Source organism: Lagenorhynchus albirostris, chromosome 5 (genome assembly GCF_949774975.1).
Source record: "Lagenorhynchus albirostris chromosome 5, mLagAlb1.1, whole genome shotgun sequence".
Lineage (NCBI taxonomy): Eukaryota > Metazoa > Chordata > Mammalia > Artiodactyla > Delphinidae > Lagenorhynchus > Lagenorhynchus albirostris.
The window spans coordinates 98,642,688-98,666,148 of NC_083099.1; the positions used below are offsets into that span (position 1 = coordinate 98,642,688).

The 23,461-nt window shown below is 41.9% G+C and overlaps 1 protein-coding gene across 3 annotated transcripts in view; it reads right to left on the minus strand.

Moving 5' to 3' along the window:
- COL8A1 (collagen type VIII alpha 1 chain) overlaps positions 1-9,475 on the minus strand; it is a 155,531-nt gene extending 146,056 nt beyond the window's left edge. For all 3 annotated transcript variants that reach the window (XM_060150701.1, XM_060150700.1, XM_060150702.1), the window contains exon 1: positions 9,308-9,475. The gene's annotated coding sequence lies outside the window, so the exon portion shown is untranslated. The remainder of the gene's footprint in view (positions 1-9,307) is intronic.
- Positions 9,476-23,461: the final 13,986 nt, after the last annotated feature.

The following is a 23,461-nucleotide window of genomic DNA, read 5'->3' on the forward strand; positions in this document are numbered from 1 at the left end:
GCTCAAGAAAGATGTTTGGTTAATGATCTTGGTTAATTAGTGGTGGTTATGATGAAACAGAATTATCAGCTCAGAGATTGTTGAGCTAATTCATGAAATTATCTGGGCTTCTTGTTTACTGACTTATTGCTCATTCTTGGCCACTTCTCTATTTGTAACAATATCCAGACACAGGGAAAGATGAGGGAAGGAATAGATCATTTCAATCTATCCAATATTCTCCCTCCCTCCTTTCCTCCCTCCCTCCCTTCCTTCCTTTATATTTCTTTCTTCCTATCACTCCCCACCCCGCTTTTTCTCTCTCACCTATTGTAACGAACAAATTATTCTGACATTTCTGCAGTTATTATTATAAAGAACTGAGCCATGGGACCAAGACATAGTCATCTGTTTCTTTTGTTCCCTTTTCCGTTGGGTTTGGAAATCACACTGGGATTGTTTCTTATTTTATGGTTTGACATAGCACATAATATATACTGACACTCCATGTGTATTACATATTAACTAGCAACACTGAAAATACCATGTCCCAGTAGATCTTGAAATAATGAAATAGGACAGTGATTCCTAAGCTGTTCCCAAGCCGTACCATAGAATACCAGGAAGATGCTCTCAAGTTGGGAAGATTTGTCATCAAACAAGTTGAGAGCACACTATTTACTGTAACGTTTTTGAAGAATGAAAATATACAGAGCATATTAAGCTCTCTGTGAAATCTTGCAGTGAATAAAATTGGTCGTATTATTTCATTGAGTATTTCTAAAATTTATTTGACCACAGAATCTTTTTCTGCATAAATGCTTTACTATCCCAGGTATTACTATTTTTGAAACACACTTTGGAGAATGTTGAAGCAGTGACATTCAGAGATTTTATACAATGTAACCGTCATTATTAAAAATATCTTTCTCCAGTTAAAATAGAATTTTAAAATCACAAAACCTTTTTTTCTATATGAGGAATTATCTGTTGACTGGTGTCAAATATGGATAAGGGAACATATAGGCCTCTTGAGACTCTTTAAGTCATAGTTTAATTATTGTTTCTTTTCCTTTTCTACTTATCCTTGACCTTATCTGGCCCCTTGAGACATGCAGAATTGTTCTTGGTACTCTAAGAAATAAAAATGCCCTTGGTACATCTTGACGAGTTGCGTGCTTATTTGGAATTGTATTCCCTTTCGACTTGGTTCTGAATAAATACCAAGAGCCCTCTCCAGGTATCGTGAGTACAATCCGCTTACTATGTATGTATGCTTAAGCAACACCATTCTGTAAAATACTTGGCAAGACCTCTAGTGTCTCTAAATGGTAAAGAGAGTGGTTATTTGAGAATGGTTCCTCTATTTAAGATAAATAAATTAAGGCACACAGATGATCAAGGCCTCAGAATGAGGCAAGGTGTTCTGGGAATTAAAACACTGAAGATTTTCTGAAACGGGATTCTCAGGCCACACGCATACGAACTTCACAGCTTCATTTCTATTGAGATCAGTAATAGTCTTAGAGAGAGGACTGCTCTGTTTTCCTGTGAATGTCATAATTTTTACAAAGCAAGTGGCCCTTCCCTGGTGTGCCAAGGATTTTTTTAAATGGTCCTAATTGATCTCTATCCTCCAGAGGGTTCTGAATTAACGCAATTGTCTCAAGTGTTAACAAGCCATCCCCACACCACTGCGCAATGGAACTGTTCAACTGAAGGGTATTCACTTCGGCCTAGGCAACGCTCTGGCTGCTCCTGGAGAGACCAGGATCCTGGAGTGCAGGTTCTGGGCCATCTCGATTGGAGAAGCCTGTTTGGCCCATTTCCACCTCCATCTTTCTTGCATTTCCCTTCCCCTGTCCTGTTGACCAGGGGCTGGTCCTGGCAGGACACTGGGGCTTCCCTTTGGAACCCATGAGATCTTCTCGGCTCTCTGCTCTCTCTGCACTTGTCTCTCACTGACTCCCAGCTGCTGTGGTTTATTTATTACTGAACTGAGCGTTTAGTCTTGGCTGGTGGTGGCCTTGGAAGGAACGTTTTCTAAGATTGCCTTGGTTTTCTTTCAACTAGACTTCTACAAGCCTGGACATTTCTGGCATTGCTGAAATGCAGGTGATTTATTTGTAGAGGCTTAAATTGGGTTTTTTTTTTTTTTTTTAAAGAAAACCAACAATGTGATATACTCCTGTGGTACATTTTAGCCACTGGTTGAAAAGGACACCTTGTTCTGCCTTTTATCAGAAAAATGCAAATCTAAAGGCTCCCTCTGGGAACAAGTCAGTTTTCTATTCTGAGACACTCAACCCCCTGGCTCCCTCTACTGGTCATAACCTCCCTCCCCGCTCATTTGAACAGCAGGGGACTGGAATCAACTGGGAGCTAGGTGGGGAACTAGACAAGATGTTAGACTAGGGGCTGTGACTCCAATAGCATATTTTTACTGCAGATCCCTTTTCTTCCCTCATTGTTCCAACCTCAACAGTCTTGGCCGCCTCAGCCACAAATTCTTAGCCCTACCTAGCGTCTCCCTTCATGTAGTCCTTGGCATTACCTTGTGTCTGCCCTTTAACAAGAGGCCACTTGTTTGCGTTTATAGCACTGATGAACACCATGACCTTTGGACTTTAAGACAGGACAATTGTTAAGTACAGATCTTTAAGGAAATATAATAATGTGCAGCCATTACTTTGAATTTACGGACCAAATTTAGATTTATCTTTAGCGTGCACGTGGAATGATAGAGGAACACAGTAAATGGGATGAGAGCTGACAAAACATCTCCCAGCTGTCCTGGACAATGCCCTTCAACCAGCTCTGAAAGTTTGCTGTCCTTCTGTTGAACTGAGGACAGCTGTGGCTTAGCCACTCTGCTACTGGGTAGTGAAATATCTGCATAAACAAGCCATAGTTGCCCTAATACATGAAACCTTAATGATGGCCCAGAATTTCTATTTTATCTCGCTAACAGAGAGGACTGGAGAAGCTCCCCAACAGGCTGATACATTTTATTTCCTGGAGAAGCCAACAGCTGACACCCACACCCAGGCCTATTCAGTTAGAGTTGGAAAAGTAGTACATGAAGTGACTAGTTGTCTTTAACCCCAGCACATCAGATGATGCCAACGGCTAAACATCCTGAGATGTAAACACATCAAGAGAGCTTAAGAAAGACAGTCTTCAAGAAAGACTTACTTAAAACTATGTTTTCACAAGGATGCTTAGTCATAGACCATGTAAATTTTAACACACAATAAATCAATTTCAGAAACACAGTGACTGTTTCAAAGATACGCAATTGTCAGGCATGCTTCACAGGAAAGTGAACAAGCATCTGGGGTAACATCTGTCCACAGGGTAACTTCTTTCTAGAAAACATCCAAGAATATTCTTTTCTACCTTTATCATTTTCCACATTGCGGTAACTTTATGTATTCCTAAAAATTGTATTGCTATCTTAGCAGAGAACATTTTGATGACATGACATCCATGGAGTTAGTACTCTGGGTCAGAGTCAGGTCTACAATGAGGTCTCTTTTCTTTCTTAACTGGAAGTCCAGTTAAGGGTTAAGAAGAGTTTTAATAGATGTAAAGCATATAAAGCTTTCACCAATGTGAGGCAGTCCTTGAATGGTGTTACACCGAAAGAAGCCTGCCCCAAAGAGGATTTCACCTCCCAAAACTTTGAGTAGGTCTTAGCTCAGATGATCGTATTAAAAGTCTCTTTTCTAGCACCTCAAAACTCTCCAGAGTTTCTCCCTCTTCTGTTTCAGAGGAATGGACCCTCTTAACTGCACTATCCTCTCTCTATACTCTTGGCCCCTTGATGACCCCTCCCCTGTGTCATAACACTTCTCATGCCTACACCCCTCAACCAGTATGTCCCTCAAAGTTTCCTCTGATGGTCCATTATGCATATCTTGCCCTTTCTCTCATTAAAGACCTGGGGAGATGCTAGGTGGCTATATTGGCAACACACTGTCAATGTGGTAGGAGAGGAGGAAGGTTATTCTGTAAATCATCACATAAAAATAATACATTATTTCTGCCACATAGAAATTGGAACTCGATCTTAAGCCTGCTGCAAAAATTAGTACTATTTCTAGAACTCGGGCAAATGTAAGGACTAGTGAAAACACTGCAGGCAGGGAAAGGGCTTAGCCATTGATAAGGCTAAATGAACTCTCCTACATTTCCTAAAGCACAAAGGAATCTTAAATTTGAGTCTCTCTAAGTCCCTATAGACTCATAAGGATTTTTATGGAAGGAGTTAAGAAATATGGATATTTTATACTTAGGCTTTTTGGTTTTTTTTTTTCATTCATTCACCCACTCAACACAGATTTACCAAGCAGCTATTATGTATCAGACCCTGGAATGAAGAAAAACACACAAGGTCCCTGTGATGGTGACAATGATTTCACTCTTCACAAGGGGCTGTATCAGTGTTTCCAAATATTCTGCAGAGGTATAGTTGCAGCCCCAAACCTCTACCAGGTTATGGTTTCTGAGAATCCTATATTTTATGTTCCAACAGAATTCTCGGCATAGTTAGAAACATCTTAGATACACACTATACGGGGAAGACACATTATAGTTATTCCAGATAGAGTGCTGATCAGAGAGTTTGGCTATATGAACTCCAGCCCTGCTTCTCCTACACACATCTGGGTGATCTTAGGCAAGACATCAGCCTCTCTGACATTTCTCATCTGTAAAATTAACTTTAGTTAAAATTAGCTCTGAGGATCCTTCCAGCATTTATACTGTGTGATTCCCTAAATAAATTTTTAAACCCCAAGAAGTTAGAATAGGGCCTAGATAAATAAAATGCTTAGAAACTTCATTTCAGTTTGGAGGCATGTAGCAAGTTTAAATTACCTCTCTTCTAGGTATATGAATTATGGTTTAGAAAAATGTAAAGCCTTTTTATTTGTTGGAGTGAAAATTTACATCCTGTTTAAGAGAAGTATGAGACTTTTGATAATGAGAAATGACACAACTATGAGTGGTACTCCAGAAACTTGATCTATAAGCATTGAAAAGAGATTTCTTCCACTGAAAGAAAAAAAGGAGGTAGCACAGAGGGGCATGACCACATCTGCAAACCCTGTGCTGAAGGAGAGAAGGACAGCTTTTGTTTTCCAGGAAGGGCAATAGAAGTGAGCCCAAAATTAATGGAGGAGATTGAAAGTGGACCATCTGTGTGTTTTAATGTTTTACATAGTCAGCTATGGGTGTCCTGAGGTGCTTTTGCTTTTTGTTACATTGAGAAGTTAGAATTCATTATTATTTTAGCTGATTACTCTATGATCAGTTCTTGGGAACATTTTTGTTTCATTCACTTCAGTCTGATTCCATGCAGTTCCAACTGCTTTGTGGATTTGTGTTCATAGGGCCCCCAGATCATAGACATTCCGACCTTGTGTGTGACCCTCTTTAGCCCTCTTGCTGCAAATCCATTTGCTTGAGGATAGACTGTTAAGAACCTCCTTCCTTAAACAGCAAACATAGTTACCAAAGTGATAGTGGAATGTCTAATTAGTGGCTTCTCTCTTGGTGCTGAAATGTGGTTAATATTCTTTCCCAGTTTTCACTCCTTGGGTCTCTGCAAAGGGGAAGTCTAGCAGAGCTCTAATTTGGTACTGTGGGGCATAAACTGATGTCAATGACTGCCAGGTCATTGGAAGATCTTTTTCATTATATCCTTAGCATTTTGTAACAACCTGTAATCTGGCCCTTTTTTTTTTTTTTTCAATTTAAATTTCTAGATGCTTTGGGTAGTAAGGGGTTCTTTTTACACAATGTTAAAATGAAAGATTCTCTAAATTCCATAGGGTGTTCATTCTTCTCTTAACTTCCCCTCTCTCTCTCTGTCTCTTTTTTTTTTTTCTTTTCACTCAACAGCTAGAACAATGAAACTCTCAGAAGAGTGCACTCTAGTCTGGAGATCTATACCTTCTTTGAATTATGCATATGTACGTTTATGGGGGCCTGGTGGAAGAGAAGAAAGCCAAGGCCTGAAGAAAGACCTGATTTTCAGAGGGATACTTGGAGGACCAGAGGTTGGGAAATACGGCTGCATCTCAATAGCGCTGCAAGTTGCCATATCAAAGTAGAAGACCATGGATAGGAAGGAGTAAACTGCTGCCTGTAACTTCTAACTTGTGCGTAGTTACTGAACATGGGGCCCTTTGGGAGAGTTAGGGGTGGATTTGTTGATGTGAACCACCCATTAGTTAAAAATATGTTCTGAGGTTTTTATATTCATAATGTAGCTTTTAAAATTATAACTGGCAAAGTTCTATGGGTTTTCTGCATTTTGTTTTGTTTTGTTTTGTTTTTTGCGGTATGCGGGCCTTTCACTGTTGTGGCCTCTCCCGTTGCGGAGCACAGGCTCCGGAAGCGCAGGCTCAGTGGCCATGGCTCACGGGCCCAGCCGCTCCACGGCATGTGGGATCTTCCCGGACCGGGGCACGAACCCGTGTCCCCTGCAATGGCAGGCGGACTCCCAACCACTGCGCCACTAGGGAAGCCCCATTTCTGTGGGTTTTAATGTGGGGCAGACCTGAAATCATTTTGGTCTTTAGAACCGAGCTGTTCTCTTCTGTTAGAGAAGGACATAGTAGAGATGGATCTTAACTTATTACTGGAAATACTCTCACTGATTTAAGAAAAAAAAAACAAAAGCAGATACGGATTTTTGCTCTTCAGTGTCTCCCCATATTCCACATAAATAAGAGCAAAAAGCAGCTGCATTTGTAACAGAGATTCTGATCTTTCTCTTCTGGGGTACTTCCTAGGAGTGATTCCGCCCAGCTTCTCTCTCAATTCTCTGCTCACCCCCATCCTCCCCTCCTTGATATTTGTTTCACAAATGGAATTAAGGTGGGGTATACTTTCTGATCATTGAAAGAATATTGTTTTATAATTTTGGGAATAGCAGAAGATCTAAAATGTGTGTCTCCCTAAGTGTAGCAGGCCCTCAAAATCAACAGAGCGCTCTCCCCGTGTCTCTAGTGAAACAGGCAGCTGCTTATCTTTTCTTTTATGAGAAACATTAAAAGAGTCACTCAAAGCCTGCTGGAATGGTACTGGGTAGGTATGGCCATGAAGCCAATCCGAGGGCAGCTATATAATGGCATAGATGAGACTCATGCCTCCACATCCTGTGCAAAGGGAGAGACATTGGGGTAACTCCATGAAACCCCACCACTGATTTTTCTATACATTTAAGAAGGAAAGTGTGGGGAAAGCATCACTTTGAGTGTCTGGTAAAGACCCCTGGGAAAGTTAGATCATAAGCAGCCTAGAATGATCTCACCCAGTTATTTAGGGTGTTGAACGTGATGGCACATGGGGAAGGCAGTTACGGTTAAATGGTTCATAGCCGGTAGAGTGGATTAACTGCCAGGAAAAGCAGAAGCAAACCGTGGGAGAACACTTTTCATCCCCAAATTTAGGAATAACAGGGAGCTCTTTTACACTAGCAGCACTTTTTTTTTCCTCCCAGAAAAGATAACTTTCCTCAAGGGGATCTGGTGAATGAAGCAGTGTATTTTCACCCTTGTGATGATGGGTGTGAGTCCGGCACTAACATAAAAGAGGAATTAGCTTGGACATACCACATACTTGGTTTGGCCTGGTCCCATACCTGTGCTCTTGTCATGGTTGATTACCCACTTACTGCAAATATGAAGCAAGCAGTCTGCACTGTGGCTCAAGATAAAAGGTATTTTGATATGCTCAGGTCACATATTATCATGGCCAATAGTAATTTTATATCATTTTCTTAAAGGAAACCACACTCCTAGCAATAATTTTTTTCCAATGAAGCAAAATTTCACATGACAGAAAGTTTTACATATGACTCTTTCATTTGAATAATAGCATTGAATCCTCTCTGTGCCAAATAGGCATTTAAAATACCTTTATTATTTCTTTTGATATGCAAACGACAAGGAGGAAAGGTTTGGAAGACCCTCAGTTAGACTTCTAATGATTCTATTTTCTTTAATAGTGAAGAATTTTTTACATCTTTGGAGTTTTCCCCTTTCAAGTGAAACAATATAAGCAAACCAAAAAAAAAAAAAAAGTAAAACTTTTCCTCTCTTACTTTAAGAACCTTGAGGGCTGAAATACTGGTTTGGTTTCCTGACTGCCAGCTTTGGTTTGCTGTCTCTAAGCAGCCTTTTGCAATTCCCCAGAGGAAATATTTGAAGAGGGTTTTTCTCCCACATGAAAGAGTTTCATCCCACACAGCCCACAGATTCTGAAGGCATACTTCATGGACCAAGTGTCTGGTTTTCCAGAAGTAGCTGCGGAAGACGTTTTTCCTTTCACAGGTGCACAACACTCATTCTCAGACTTCAGAAATCAGAAGGTAAAGACTCAAGTCTTTAAAAATGAGAGTAGCTTAAAGATGATACCTCTGCAAGAATCGGGTGCCAATCAGGTCAATTTTTACTAGATGAGGGAAAAGAGGGTGACAAGCAGGGATCAAACTTCCAAAGGCTTCTTAGCTAATCGTCCTTTACAACCCTCTGGTGTAAACAGAGGTATTGGATAATCTGGCCTGTATTCTTCTCTGACTGTGAAACACATTGAAACACTTTATGTTCAGGTGTGTGTATAGAAATTCATGAAGTTCTTTTATACACTTTCTTATTCCAACACAATTCTCATTTTAGGACGTCTTGAAAAGATAGCTATGCGCTCTCACACTGTGCCCCAGCTTGTCAATTTGGATTTGTTCTTTCCTATCTACCAGCCACCTGATTACCATCTCTGTGCAAAGGGCACCCATTCGATTCATTTTTTCCAAGCACTTAAACCTGGAAAGATATTTTTTTAAAGGACTCACAGAAGCTGTCTTGGGGGTTTGGAAAACATCGCAAAATTGTTAGCAGACCTTTGACTGTGCTATTTTTAGGAAACTCATTGTGTTCTTTTAAAGTACATTTTTGACAATGGGACAAAGTTTTCCTTGCCCCACTGATATGTGAAATATTTACAATGAAAAACGGTCAGGAAAGCACCCCAACAGATACACTTTAACCTCCGCAACAGCCGGCAAAAGGGGAAAAGTGATTTAGAAGGAGAAAAGGTTTTTGCAATATTTATGCTGCTGTTTCTGCCCCAAATGAACTTTTATTCTACCGTTCAAACAGAAGTTTGTTTTCAAACCAGTTGCTGGTTTAAAGGAGCAGCTGATCTGGAATCCGTAAGAATCAGCTCTACCCAAACAGTAAGCATGTTGACCAGAGGAAATTTATTCCCCCCGAAGCAACCCCTAGTAGGTCAGATGCCTGCAGAAGTGTTATCTTACCTTGAGCACGTAAGATCCAGAAGAGAGGCCGGGGGATCCCACAGGAGAGGACCGGGAAAGTGCTCTGATCCGCTGCTGGTAACATGCACTTGGCTTTTATGCGCAGGTGGGAGGAGCTGCCCCTCACAGTAGGTGGGCAGAGAAGGAGCGGCGGGCGAGCAGCCCCGGGGGGAGCTGGACACTCTTCTCTGGGGAGGGGCGGGGAGGGCAGAGCAAAGAGCCCGAAAGAGGGAGGAGAGACGGGGAGGGAGGGAGAGGGGGGGTGCAGGAGTGGAGGAAGCAGTGGAAACGGGAGAGGGAGGGAGAAAGAGAAAGAGAGAGAGAGAGGGAGATAGAGACACAGAGAGAGAGACAGAGAGAGAAGACGAAGAGAAATAGATATAGACAAAGGGATGTAGCCCACAGACAGGGAGAGGGCTGGGGAGAAAAGGAATAGGAGACAGAGACAGTCAAACAAGCAATATATAGAAGCAAAGGGGAAATGGATTATTTTCCATTTTGTATGACATTTTTTTTTTTTTTTTTTTTTGGCGGTACGCAGGCCTCTCACTGTTGTGGCCTCTCCCGCTGCGGAGCACAGGCTCCGGACGCGCAGGCTCAGCGGCCATGGCTCACGGGCCCAGCCGCTCCGCGGCATGTGGGATCTTCCTGGACCGGGGCACGAACCCGTGTTCCCTGCATCGGCAGGCGGACTCTCAACCACTGCGCCACCAGGGAAGCCCCTGTATGACATTTTTGATGATGGTGGGGGGCGGGAGTCGTGGGTGATCGTGATAACAAAAGGTGTTTTCTGCGAATTTGAAAAGCTAAATAACGGTTCAGGGCTACTGAAGAGTTCATAGGCGAGGGAAAGGCGGGGAAGCTGGCCGTCGGAGTGGCACATCCCAGGCGCTGGGGGACGCAGAGCAGGCGGAGCGCGGGGCAGAGGTCTCCCCCGCCGGCCGCGATCCCGCTGCCCGCTGCGCCCCGAAGCCCCTGTCTCCCACCGGCCGCTGGTAAAACCCGGCCCTTCACTCAACACTCCTGGCTGTGCTTTTTGACAAGCAAGTTCTCCTGGTGCTGCCGGTAGTGAGCAGCATCCAGAAGCCCCTCTTGAGACTTCTCTGCAGCATTAAGGCAAATCCAGCAAAGGTTGGAAAGGATCAGCGGAGATTGGCGTTTGGAGAAAGGAACCTCAAAACCAGCCCGGTCCTCCAACATCTGCTTATGTAACAGGATTTCAGGGCTCTCTGCCCTCTGGTTATTTTCGGTATTTCAAAAACTTTCATTCCTAGCAATTGGAAAGCGACTTGGTGCCATAGCTCTCTCTTTGTGTGTCTTAAACATTAAGAGAGGATTCAACCAACAAGAGGCTGAAGGATCAGGCTGAAATTCTTAAGAAATACATGCAGAGAAAGAAAAACAAACTCCTTTAGCTGCTGAGTGGTGACTCACTTCCTAGTCCAAGCTTGATTTTTGCCACCAAAGGACTTAAGGCATTTTAAAAGAGAGAACCTGAGGGATGAGAACCCTCAGAGAACCTGAGAACCCTAGGGGATGAGGGACACTGACCGTGGGGGGGGTGGGCGGGGGGGGGGAAGGGAGGGACCGGGAGATGGATGGGTGGGGCTGAAAAGAATAAGGGAAATAACTTTTACTGAAAATATTGATACATAACTATACAATATGTATAGCTATATATATGCATATATAAAACTTGATTCAGTGTTCACCACAACCTTATGAGGTTAGGTATGATTCATATTGTGTAGATTTTTTTTTCTCGTTTTTTAAGAAAGGAATTTCAAAGGGTTAAGCAATTAGCTCAGGCTAACAAGAGGGGGAGCCACAGCTGGTGATCTTGCAAAGCATGTGCACTCTGCGCATCAGACCACCGTATAGAACACCTAGCCCGGTCACAGGTTAGGTCCTGATGTCTTTGTGTGTGTGGAGAGGGGGTTTGGGGGGACGGGGTGTTACCAGACTCCAAGAGAAGGAAAAATGATGGCCAAGAGCAGGATTTGTTGAACTGGGTACTATTGACATCTTGGGCCAGATCATTCTTTCTTGTGAGAATCTTTCCTGTGCATTGTAGGATGTTGAGCAGCTTATCTGGCCTCTGCCCACCAGATGCCAGTAGCACCCTTCTCCCTGAGTTATGAAAATTGAAAATGTCCCTACACTTAGCCAAATTGGGGGGGGCAGGGGGCAAAAGTACCCTCCTCCCTTTAAGAACCATTGGTTTTAAAAGGTCCACAACTATGTAAAAGGATTTTAAAGAAATCCATTAAGAAAATACCCCAAAGTGGCATTTGGATAATAGTAATATTAGCTGCCATATGTGTTAAGGTTACACTGGACATAGTTTTTACATATTCATATTTCCATCTGTCTGCCTCTAGACTTCAAAGTCTCAATTGCTTTCTTTGTAACTAAGCTTACTCTCAATTGGTTACACCTGGGAGTCGTAGACTCCCATGTGCCCAGGGTATGAAGGAGGATTAGTGACGTATGAGATGAAAATTTTAAGTTCTTTGTCATAAACACAAATTTGATGTTAGAACAGTTATTCGAATGTTACTCATGATGTTTCATGACATTAATTATTTGCCTTAATAGGTATAATTTTTCATCTCTAGACCCTCTTCAGAAATAGTATGTTGTGTTTTGAGAACGTGGCTAAATCCACTGAAAGAAGTCTATGATATGAACAACCCTTGTAACTGGACCTAGAAATAAAACTGCATTGACTCTTCTGGGGCTGACCCCTGAAACCAAATGGGATTTTACAGGGAAGGTACCACTTCTGGAACTTTATAATTTAGCAAAGAAATGTTTTCTGGGCAAACTAAATAGGACCCAGTTAGAGGCACGTCTGAGTGATAAACGTATTAGTAGATAGCCTCATCAGGTTATAGCAAATCATCTTTTCAGTTCTGATTTAATGCCTCCAAACATTCCAGTTCCATCACATAGTTGTGAAAAAAAGAAACAGAGAAGGCAAGAAAAGCACGTTCAAAGGGAAGGCAATTGATGGCTGTATTTTCTTTTCCTTTTTCCTCCACCACTTCCTCCTTTCAAACCTGAATGTCCACCACGGTAACAAAAGAGCTCCTTTCATTTTGTTTGGATGGTGCTAAAGATTAGTTTGTTTCTCCAGTTCACACTTGCCTGAATCTGATTCAGTAGCAGATCTGGACAACAAGTCAGGAATCCAGGAATGTGATCTCTTTGCTGACTCTTAGAGTGCCCTTCTAGAATCTCTTGAAAGTGACTTAGGTTTGAAATGACCTAGTTTGGTCTTTTGTAGAAAGAAAGGAATCCAATGACAACATATTAGATGGCTCTGAAGTTTCCATTGTGTGAATATAATAACAACTACAGATGATTACCTTATTTTAAAGGGCTTTGAAAATGGAAGCTTTTTTTTTCTTATTTAGAATTATTCAATTAACAAATATTTATTAAGAATGGATACAGGCAGTGTGGGGTATTCAAAGCAGAGGAAAACAAGTATGTAGATTTACTCTCATGGAAGAAAAAAAAGCATGAAATTCCTGAGAGTTGGGTAGCAAAGAGACTTCAGGGAGGAGCTGGCATTTGAGCTAACTGTGGAAAGTAACATTGGGATAGATGAGTGATGAATAGTACAACAAGGGAGGAAATGTATACAACTAGGGAAGGCACAGGAATATTTGGGCGATGGTGAATGGCCGGCATGACTTAAGTGAAGGGTCTGTGTAGCAGAACAATGAAGCTAAGCAGCAGGAAAGGAGAGATGGAGTCAGCCCGGGGAAGGCATTAAATGTCACCTCATAGTCTGAACTGTATACTGTAGGCAATGAGGAGTCATTGAAGACTTTTGAGCAGTAGAATGGCATGATGGAAATGGCATATTATTAAGAATTTACTTTTCTTTGAATAGGCTCTTTATAGTAGCTTTGCATATAAATGCTTGCCAGTATGTCCAGGGCCATTAGCATACTTAGGAACAGAGAAAACAGAGCGTCTGTGTCCTGCAGACTTGGAAGTCTGGGTGAGGTGGCAGAAGCAATGGTGGTTCTCACCCAGAGTGTCCCTACAGTGTCCTGGGTGACTGTAAGAAGATGGGAAGGCAGAATTCTCCCAGGGTGTGGCCAGGATGATAGATGGGATTAATGTGAAGGGTGGAGCTGCTCTGTGTGTCAGAGGAGCCAGTCTTTTCTTCACCTGTTGTAGCTTTAATGTTGTCAAAAAGTATCAGTCCCGAGATAATAGGTCTGATGTAGAGATCCTTGCGTTTTCAATGTTCCTGGATTAGGAAACAATGGACCCTGGCATTAAAAACTATACCATCACATCTATGGGTTTTTTTTTTTAAATACTTTGAATTATTTCCTGTGTGTTACCCTTGGCAAATTTCAAAGTCCAATTTTTCCTGCCACTCCTGAGGGCATCAAAATGCAAATGAACATGGCTTTGGGGCTAAACAAAAATCACTGATGATTTGAAGTTCGATGTACAGAAATGTATTCACCATCTATCAAATGACCCACCAGTCGGCAGCCTAAGCTTCTGCTAAGTATCACCAAATATGATCTTGGACTGCAAGGCACTTACAATTGCCAGCTCTCCTAGGACATTTAAAGTAGGGTTTTATTTACAAGAATTGAAAAGGCTCAGAGCACAGAAGAAAGGCACACCTCTCTTGCATTCCAAAGGAACTTTGGATTCTGTGAGTCACTGTTTCCCTGTTGGCCCAGATGGTGGAGAGCTGACTGACTCCGGTTATCCCACAGATGACTGCCTCGCAGCTCCCGCTGGCTTTATAAAGAGCACTGGACACAGAGTCAGGAAATATGGGGTTTAGTCCCAGCTGGGTCACTAATGACCCATGAAAACTTGGGGCAGATGTTTTATCCTTTTTGGATTCAGGGTCTGTATGTAAAATAAGGAGGCTTAACTAGACATTCTCTAAAGTTCTTTCCACCTTTTAGATGCCTGCTCTGTACTAGTTGGTAGATGCTTCTCTTACTCAACATCCCCATGAAGCCAACCTGATATTCAGTGATACACGTGCTCAATTTTAGGCACAGGAGTAAGAACTCATAATACATTAGTCCAGTGTTTGCTACAAGGGGGTCACACCCCAACATTAAACCTGGTCTGTATTCTAGATAGAGAATCCCCAAAGGTGGAATATACCGTTGTCACTTAACAGTAACCATTGTCTCTCTAGGTCTAGGACTTGGCAGAAGTCTCCCAGATTTAGCCATCAGCCTCTCAACCTTGAGGCCTTTTAACTTTCTTCTTCTGAATCAAGTAGTAATTCTCCTTTTGATTGATGTAAATGTAACCAGACCACATAGAGCCCCAGATTCTGAAAATTGTATTCCTTGTGCCAGATTTGCTTGATGTCCAGATACATTGATTTGATTTCCTAAGAAGCTCTCTACTCTTCTCCCACTGTGAATTCTTCCCTCTCCCTCGTGCTTCACCTCTTTATCTTTTTAGTTAGGAAAACTTTGATTGCCCTTTTCAATATAGACTAAGTTATTATAGTTCTTTGTAGTTTCTCAAACTAATAGACTTTTACTAGGATCTCTGAACATTTTTCCAGCTCTTACCCTCCCCATAACCAGTGACACCTAAAGTCACTCCATTCTTTTTCTGTTTCTTGAAAAATTTCATTGTAGGAATTCTCTCATGGGGGCAGTGCAATGAAGAGGGAGAAATATAGTCCAGGGATTTTTTTTTTTTCTTACTCAAGAGTGGAAAAGTAAAAGCTTTCCAAGGTAATAGAGAAAGGTAGTTCACTCTTACCATGCGCCATCTTTGATCCTATCTAAAAAATGGGAATGTCTTGACCCTAGACCTCCCTTGCTGAATAATTCGTAATTCTGCTTTATTTTCTATCCTCCACTCTTTCTAATTGTGGTTTACTCTCTTATGCTCTTATTAATATTTACCTCATGTTCAATTTTAATAAATCCCATGTTTCCTGCTCTGAGTTATATCTTATACAACCTAAGATTTTCACGAAAAACTCCAATTTGACAGGCAAAAATGTTTGTCTGAGATAAGAGGGCTAACAGTTTTCCTCACCTTAGACTGGCATGTCCTATCGCCAAATCACCTGACTGTTGCTCCCACAGCAGTCATCCTAAACCCAGCAATGATTATGTCATGTCTTCGTTCAGATACCTTTAGTGACACCACACTATTTATAAAGAAATCCATATATTATACAGCACAGGGAATATAGCTAATATTTTATGATAACTATAAGCGAAGTGTAACTTTTAAAAATTGTGCATCACTATGTTGTACACCTGAAACTTTCATAATATTGTAAATCACCTATACCTCAATTAAAAAATTCAAATTCATCTTCTGGCATTTAAGACCCCACTCCAAGATTCAAGCCCAATCTTCACTTCCAATTTCATTTATATACCCTGTGCTTCAGCTAGGGGAAGAAATTTGCTTTTCACAATATCCGTGCGCTCAGCTCTTCATCTTCTATGTTATGGTCGATGGAGCGCTGGTTGCCAGATCAATATGGACAATTGCTCAAATTCTTTATTACTTCAGAACCGCCTTCTTTAGGAAATGTTTTCTGATCCTTTTTCTGAACCTCCCAGGGAAATTGGTACTTAAGACATTTTCCACTGTTTACTATTTTATTCCATATACTCACTTATTTTCTCCTCAAATTAATTGCTCCCTCCTTGAAGGCTTAACCTTTTCTTCCGCTGAAAAGAAATATATATTGACTACATATGCTAGGCCTAGCATAGCATAGGTAGTCAATATATATTTGTGAATTGTAGGACATTTTATTTTTGGCATTTTTGAGTGTTTTATTTACATCAAATTGGATAAAATGTGTGTATTTCTCAGACAGAAAAGACATGTCGAGGTAGAAATGTACCTTTCAACTATTCATGGGTACACAAGTACACTGGGGAGATTGTAAAAGTGCAGACTATGATTCAGTAGGTCCGGTGGGCCTGAGTTCTATTTTTTTTTTTTAATTTGTACATGTAACTCTTCCTTAACGTTTTTTGTTTTGTTTTTCTTTTACATCTTTATTGGAGTATAATTGCTTTACAATGGTGTGTTAGTTTCTGCTTTATAACAAAGTGAATCAGTTATACATATACATATGTTCCCATATCTCTTCCTTCTTGCATCTCCCTCCCTCCCACCCTCCCTGTCCCACCCTTCTAGGTGGTCACAAAGCACCGAGCTGATCTCCCTGTGCTATGCGGCTGCTTCCCACTAGCTATCTATTTTACGTTTGGTAGTGTATATATGTCCATGCCACTCTCTCGCTTTGTCACAGCTTACCCTTCCCCCTCCCCAGTTCCTCAAGTCCATTCTCTAGTAGGTCTGTGTCTTTATTCCTGTCTTACCCCTAGGTTCTTCATGACATTTTTTTTTCTTAAATTCCATATATATGTGTTAGCATACAGTATTTCTCTTTCTCTTTCTGACTTACTTCACTCTGTATGACAGACTCTAGGTCCATCCACCACATTACAAATAGCTCAATTTCATTTCTTTTTATGGCTGAGTAATATTCCATTGTATATATGTGCCACATCTTTTTTATCCATTCATCCGATGATGGACTAAACTTAGGTTGTTTCCATCTCCGGGCTATTGTAAATAGAGCTGCAATGAACATTTTGGTACATGACTCTTTTGAATTATGGTTTTCTCAGGGTATATGCCCAGTAGTGGGATTGTTGGGTCATATGGTAGTTCTATTTGTAGTTTTTTAAGGAACCTCCATACTGTTCTCCATAGTGGCTGTACCAATTCCCATTCCCACCAGCAGCGCAAGAGTGTTCCCATTTCTCCACATCCTCTCCAGCATTTATTGTTTCTAGATTTTTTGATGATGGCCATTCTGACTGGTGTGAGATGATATCTCATTGTAGTTTTGATTTGCATTTCTCTAATGATTAATGATGTTGAGCATCCTTTCATGTGTTTGTTGGCAGTCTGTATATCTTCTTTGGAGAAATGTCTATTTAGGTCTTCTGCCCATTTTTGGATTGTGTTGTTTGGTTTTTTGTTATTAAGCTGCATGAGCTGCTTATAAATTTTGGAGATTAATCCTTTGTCAGTTGCTTCATTTGCAAATATTTTCTCCCATTCTGAGGGCTGTCTTTTGATCTGGTTTATGGTTTCCATTGCTGTGCAAAAGCTTTGAAGTTTCATTAGGTCCCATTTGTTTATTTTTGTTTTTATTTCCATTTCTCTAGGAGGTGGGTCAAAAAGGATCTTGCTGTGATTTATGTCATAGAGTGTTCTGCCTATGTTTTCCTCTAAGATTTTGATAGTTTCTGGCCTTAGATTTAGGTCTTTAATCCATTTTGAGCTTATTTTTGTGTATGGTGTTAAGGAGTGATCTAATCTCATACTTTTACATGTACCTGTCCAGTTTTCCCAGCACCACTTATTGAAGAGGCTGTCCTTTCTCCACTGTACATTCCTGCCTCCTTTATCAAAGATAAGGTGACCATATGTGCTGGGTTTATCTCTGGGCTTTCTAACCTGTTCCATTGATCTATCTTTCTGTTTTTGTGCCAGTACCATACTGTCTTGATTACTGTAGCTTTTTAGTATAGTCTGAAGTGAGAAAAGAAGAAGTAAAGCTGTCACTGTTTGCAGATGACATGACAGTATACATAGAGAATCCTAAAGATGCTACCAGAAAACTACTAGAGCTAATCAATAAATTTGGTAAAGTAGCAGGATACAAAATTAATGCACAGAAATCTCTGGCATTCCTATACACTAATGATGAAAAATCTGAAAGTGAAATCAAGAAAACACTCCCATTTACCATTGCAACAAAAAATCTAGGAATAAACCTACCTAAGGAGACAAAAAAACTTTATGCAGAAAATTATAAGACACTGATGAAAGAAATTAAAGATGATACAAATAGATGGAAAGATATACCATGTTCTTGGATTGGAAAAATCAACACTGTGAAAATGACTCTACTACCCAAAGCAATCTACAGATTCAATGCAGTCCCTATCAAACTACCACTGGCATTTTTCACAGAACAAGAACAAAAAATTTCACAATTTGTATGGAAACACAAAAGACCCCGAATAACCAAAGCAATCTTGAGAATGAAAAATGGAGCTGTAGGACATTTTTTGAAAATTAATCGTTAAATCCTTTCTTATCTTTCTCTATTCCTAGCCCCTTTTACTCCATTTGACTCAAAAAAATTTTAGAGCTGCTAGTATGTTTCTAGCAGGGTCATAGAAACCGGGGTTCAAAAGACCATTATAGCTTGGTTCCCATTTTTGCGGAATTTAAACAGTCTTGTTGGGGAGACAGAGATAACTAGGCAATTTCCATGCAATATGGTCAATACTATGGGTGAGCTAAGTTCTGGGCACCACAGGAGCTCAGAGAAGGTCCTTGCTTATGAGGGCAATCTTTGGTGGTTACTCTAAATGCTAGGATGGCATCAAGAAGCACACAAAAAAGGAAAGCTTGGTCCTTCTCTGTGCCTGCTGGGGGGAAAATGCAGTGATACGCTTTGTGTTTTTGGTGTGGGACCAGGAGGATCAGTCTGCCTGTTGACCTGAACACTGAGCCTTCTTGCCTGGCAATTCAGTCAATGTGCAGTGCTTATTTGAGTAGATGTGTTTCAATATTGCTTTGAAATAAAAGAAAAAGGGGACCTGAATACACTCTCCCGGTATACACCATCACACACTAAGAGTTTAGACTGACTAAATGAAGGAATAATAGGCTGCACCTCATGCTGAATGCACTTAAGAATTGGTGCTGGGCTTCTCTGGTGGCGCAGTGGTTGACAGTCCGCCTGCCGATGCAGGGGACACGGGTTCATGCCCTGGTCTGGGAAGATCCCACATGCTGCGGAGCAGCTAGGCCTGTGAGCCATGGTTGCTGAGCCTGCGTGTCCGGAGCCTGTGCTCCGCAACAGGAGAGGCCACAACAGTGAGAGGCCCGCATACCGCAAAAAAAAAAAAAAGAGTTGGTGCCACTTGTCTTTGGATGCTCTGTGATGGCTGGACACCACCTCAGGGTATCTGGTTCCCATCTATTTCCTTTAAAGGTAAACATCTTCCAAGATAGCCTTAGAGAGTCTCCATGACAACAAAGGCAACAATTTAGAGTTCTATGCTGGCTTCTGTATTATTCATGAATTTATTTCCTAAATGTGGGCATATAATGGTTGGCCACTGTAATTTCTGCTTAGGGCCACCACATGGTTTTGTTAGCACACTCAGTGTGCCAATATGAGATCTCTTCGTATCTGGTAGTCCACTCATTTTCCTAGAAGGAAAGTCACAATCTTGGAGTTTCACTCTATGTATAAGGAAATAGGCAAGTCTATTTGCAAGATAACATTAAAAACATCACAGCTATTGACATGTGGGTAAATGGGCTCTAGATCACTATGTAAGGGAATGGGAAAACAAGTGGCCTGTTAAGAAGTGAGACTTAAATTCCTGTGCAAAAAGTGGCCAGGTCCCATGGAACTCTTGTAACTTGCTACTTATAGTTTTGGTCCTGTTGGATTTTGGAGAAGGTGTCTGTGTCATGCTATCTTGGTTTCATCTTATTTTTCATATCCTCATTTCTTCCATGTTCCAATTTCTTCATTTTCCTAGTTTTCAATTAAATTTAATTTTGTTGTATGTCTTTTGTATCCTTTCTGGAACCTTCATTTTTATTACTTTCTGTGCTGGATTTCTTTCCAGAGAGTTTCAGGTAGGTACTCGGATCACATCTGGCCATCTGGCACAGGAAGAACACTGTTCAGGATCAGATGGACTTCCCTGATCCCCACTTTCTCTACAGCTAGACCAAGAGGGTTTCATACTGGACATTTCTGAAGTTAAGCCATGTTTATATCAGCAGACATGGATATTACTTGTTATTTTAATTTGTGTAATCTTTTCTTTACTTCTGCCTTCTAGATTATAAATTTCTCAAACTGAGAAGTCAAAAAGTCTACGAGCTCCTTGAAAGCAGAAATCTCTGTTGCTCAAAGTACCAGCATAGGGCTAAGTGCACTAATAAACACGTGTTGATTTGTTGTGTTTTCAGACTTTGAAGATGGCACATCTTTAAAATCCATGAATATATTTGCATCTGACTATTTCTCTTTATGACAAAAGTAGTTATAGGCATATTATTAAAAAATAATGAATTGTAGGTATTTGGGACCCTCTTCTTAGATCCCAACCTGGGTCATAATTTTTGAAGGAGGAACGGTATCACTGACTTTACTCATAAATAAAAAATCCCGCAGAGACCTTCAAGATGGCAGAGGAGTAAGAAATGGAGATCACCTTCCTCCCCACAAATACATCAGAAATACATCTACATGTGGAACCACTCCTACAGAACACCTACTGAACGCTGGCAGAAGACCTCAGACCTCCCAAAAGGCAAGAAACTCCCCACGTACTTGGGTAGGGCAAAAGAAAAAGGAAAAAACAGAGACAAAGAATAGGGACGGGACCTGCACCAGAGGGAGGGAGCTGTGAAGGAGGCAAGGTTTCCACACACTAGGAAGCCCCTTCATGGATGGAGACTGTGGGTGGTGACTGCGGGTGGCGAAGGGGGAGCTTCGGGGCCGCAGAGCAGAGCGCAGCCGCAGGGGTGCGGAGGGCAAAGTGGAGAGATTCCCGCACAGAGGATCAGTGCCAATCGGCACTCACCAGGCCAAGAAGCTTGTCTGCTCACCCGCCGGGGCCAGTGGGGGCTGGGAGCTGAGGCTCGGGCTTCGGTCGGATCGCAGGGAGAGGACCTGGGTAGGCGGCGTGAACAGAGTCTGAAGGGGGCTAGTGCACCACAGCTAGCCGGGAGGGACTCCAGGGAAAAGTCTGGAGCTGCTGAAGAGGCAAAAGACCATTGTTTCGGGGTGCACAAGGAGAGGGGATTCAGAGCACCACCTAAATGAGCTTCAGAGATGGGTGCAAGCCGCGGCTATCAGGGTGGACCCCAGAGACGGGCATGAGACGCTAAGGCTGCTGCTGCAGCCACCAAGAAGCCTGTGTGCAACCACAGGTCACTGTCCACACCTCCCCTCCCAGGAGCCTGGGCAGCCCACACTGCCAGGGTCCCGCGATCCAGGGACAACGTCCCTGGGAGAATGCACAGCGTGCCTCAGGCTGGTTCAATGTCACGCTGACCTCTGCCGCTGCAGGCTCGACCTGCATCTATACCCCTCCCTCCCCCCCGGCCTGAGTGAGCCAGAGCCCCCGAATCAGCTGCTCCTGTAACCCCATCCTGTCTGAGCGAAGAACAGACGCCCTCAGGCGACCTACATGCAAAGGCGGGGCCAAATCCAAAGCTCAACCCTGGGAGCTGTGCGAACAAAGAAGAGAAAGGGAAATCTCTCCCAGGAGCCTCAGGAGCAGCGGATTAAATACCCACAATCAACTTGATGTACCCTGCATCTGTGGAATACCTGAATAGACAACGAATCATCCCAAAATTGAGGCGGTGGACTTTGGGAGCAGCTGTAGACTTTGGCCATGTCACTGACAGGATCTTCGTGCTCCAGCTGGGTGTCAGGCCTGTGCCTCTGAGGTGGGAGAGCCGAGTTCAGGACACTGGTCCACCAGAGACCTCGCAGCTCCATGTAATATCAAATGGTGAAAGCTCTCCCAGAGATCTCCATCTCAATGCTAATACCCAGCTCCACTCAACGACCAGCAAGCTACAGTGCTGGACACCCTATGCCAAACAACTAGCAAGATAGGAACACAACCCCACCCATTAGCAGAGAGGCTGCCTAGAATCATAATAGGGTCACAGACACCCCAAAATACACAGCCGGATGAGGTCCTGCCCACCAGAAAGACAAGATCCAGCCTCATCCACCACAGCACAAGCACCAGTCCCCTGTACCAGGAAGCCTACACAACCCACTGAATCAATTTACCCATTGGGAACAGATACCAAAAACAACGGGAACTATGAAGGTGGAGCCTGCGATAAGGAGACCCCAAACACAGTAAGTTAAGCAAAATGAGAAACCAGAGAAACACACAGCAGGTGAAGGAGCAAGGTAAAAACCCACCAGAACAAACAAATGAAGAGGAAATAGGTAGTCTACCTGAAAAAGAATTCAGAGTAATGATAGTAAAGATGATCCAAAATCTTGGAAATATAATGGAGAAAATACAAGAAACATTTAACAAGGACATAGCAGAACTAAAGAGCAAACAAACAATAATAAACAGAACAATAAATGATATTAAAAATTCTCTAGAAGGAATCAATAGCAGAATAACTGAGGCAGAAAAACGGATAAGTGACCTGGAAGATAAAATAGTGGAAATTACTACTGCAGAGCAGAATAAAGAAAAAAGAATGGAAAGACTTGAGGACAGTCTCACAGATCTCTGCGACAACATTAAACGCACCAACATTCGAATTATAGGGGTCCCAGGAGAAGGGAAAAAGAAAGGGAGTGAGAAAATATTTGCAGAGATTATAGTTGAAAACTTCCCCAATATGGGAAAGGAAATAATCAAGTCCAGGAAGTGCAGAGAGTCCCATAAGGGATAAATCCAAGGAGAAACACACCAAGACACATATTAATCAAACTATCAAAAATTAAATACAATTAAAAAATGTTAAAAGCAGCAAGGGAAAAACAACAAATAACATACAAGGGAATCCCCCTAAGGTTAACAGCTGATCTTTCAGCAGAAACTCTGCAAACTAGAAGGGAATGGCAGGACATATTTAAAGTGATGAAAGGGAAAAACCTACAATCAAGATTACTCTACACAGCAAAGATCTCATTCCGATTCGATGGAGAAATTAAAATCTTTACAGACAAGCAAAAGCTAAGAGAATGCAGCACCACCAAACCAGCTTTAAAACAAATGCTAAAGGAACTTCTCTAGGCAAGAAATACAAGAGAAGGAAAAGACTTACAAGAACAAACCCAGAACAATTAAGAAAATGGAACATACATATTGATAAGTACCTTAAATGTAAGTGGATTAAATGTTCCAACCAAAAGACATAGACTAGCTGAATGGTTACAAAAACAAGACCCGTATATATGCTGTCTACAGGAGACCCACTTCAGACCTAGGGACACATACAGACTGAAAGTGAGAGGATGGAAGAAGATATTCCATGAAAATGGAAATCAAAAGG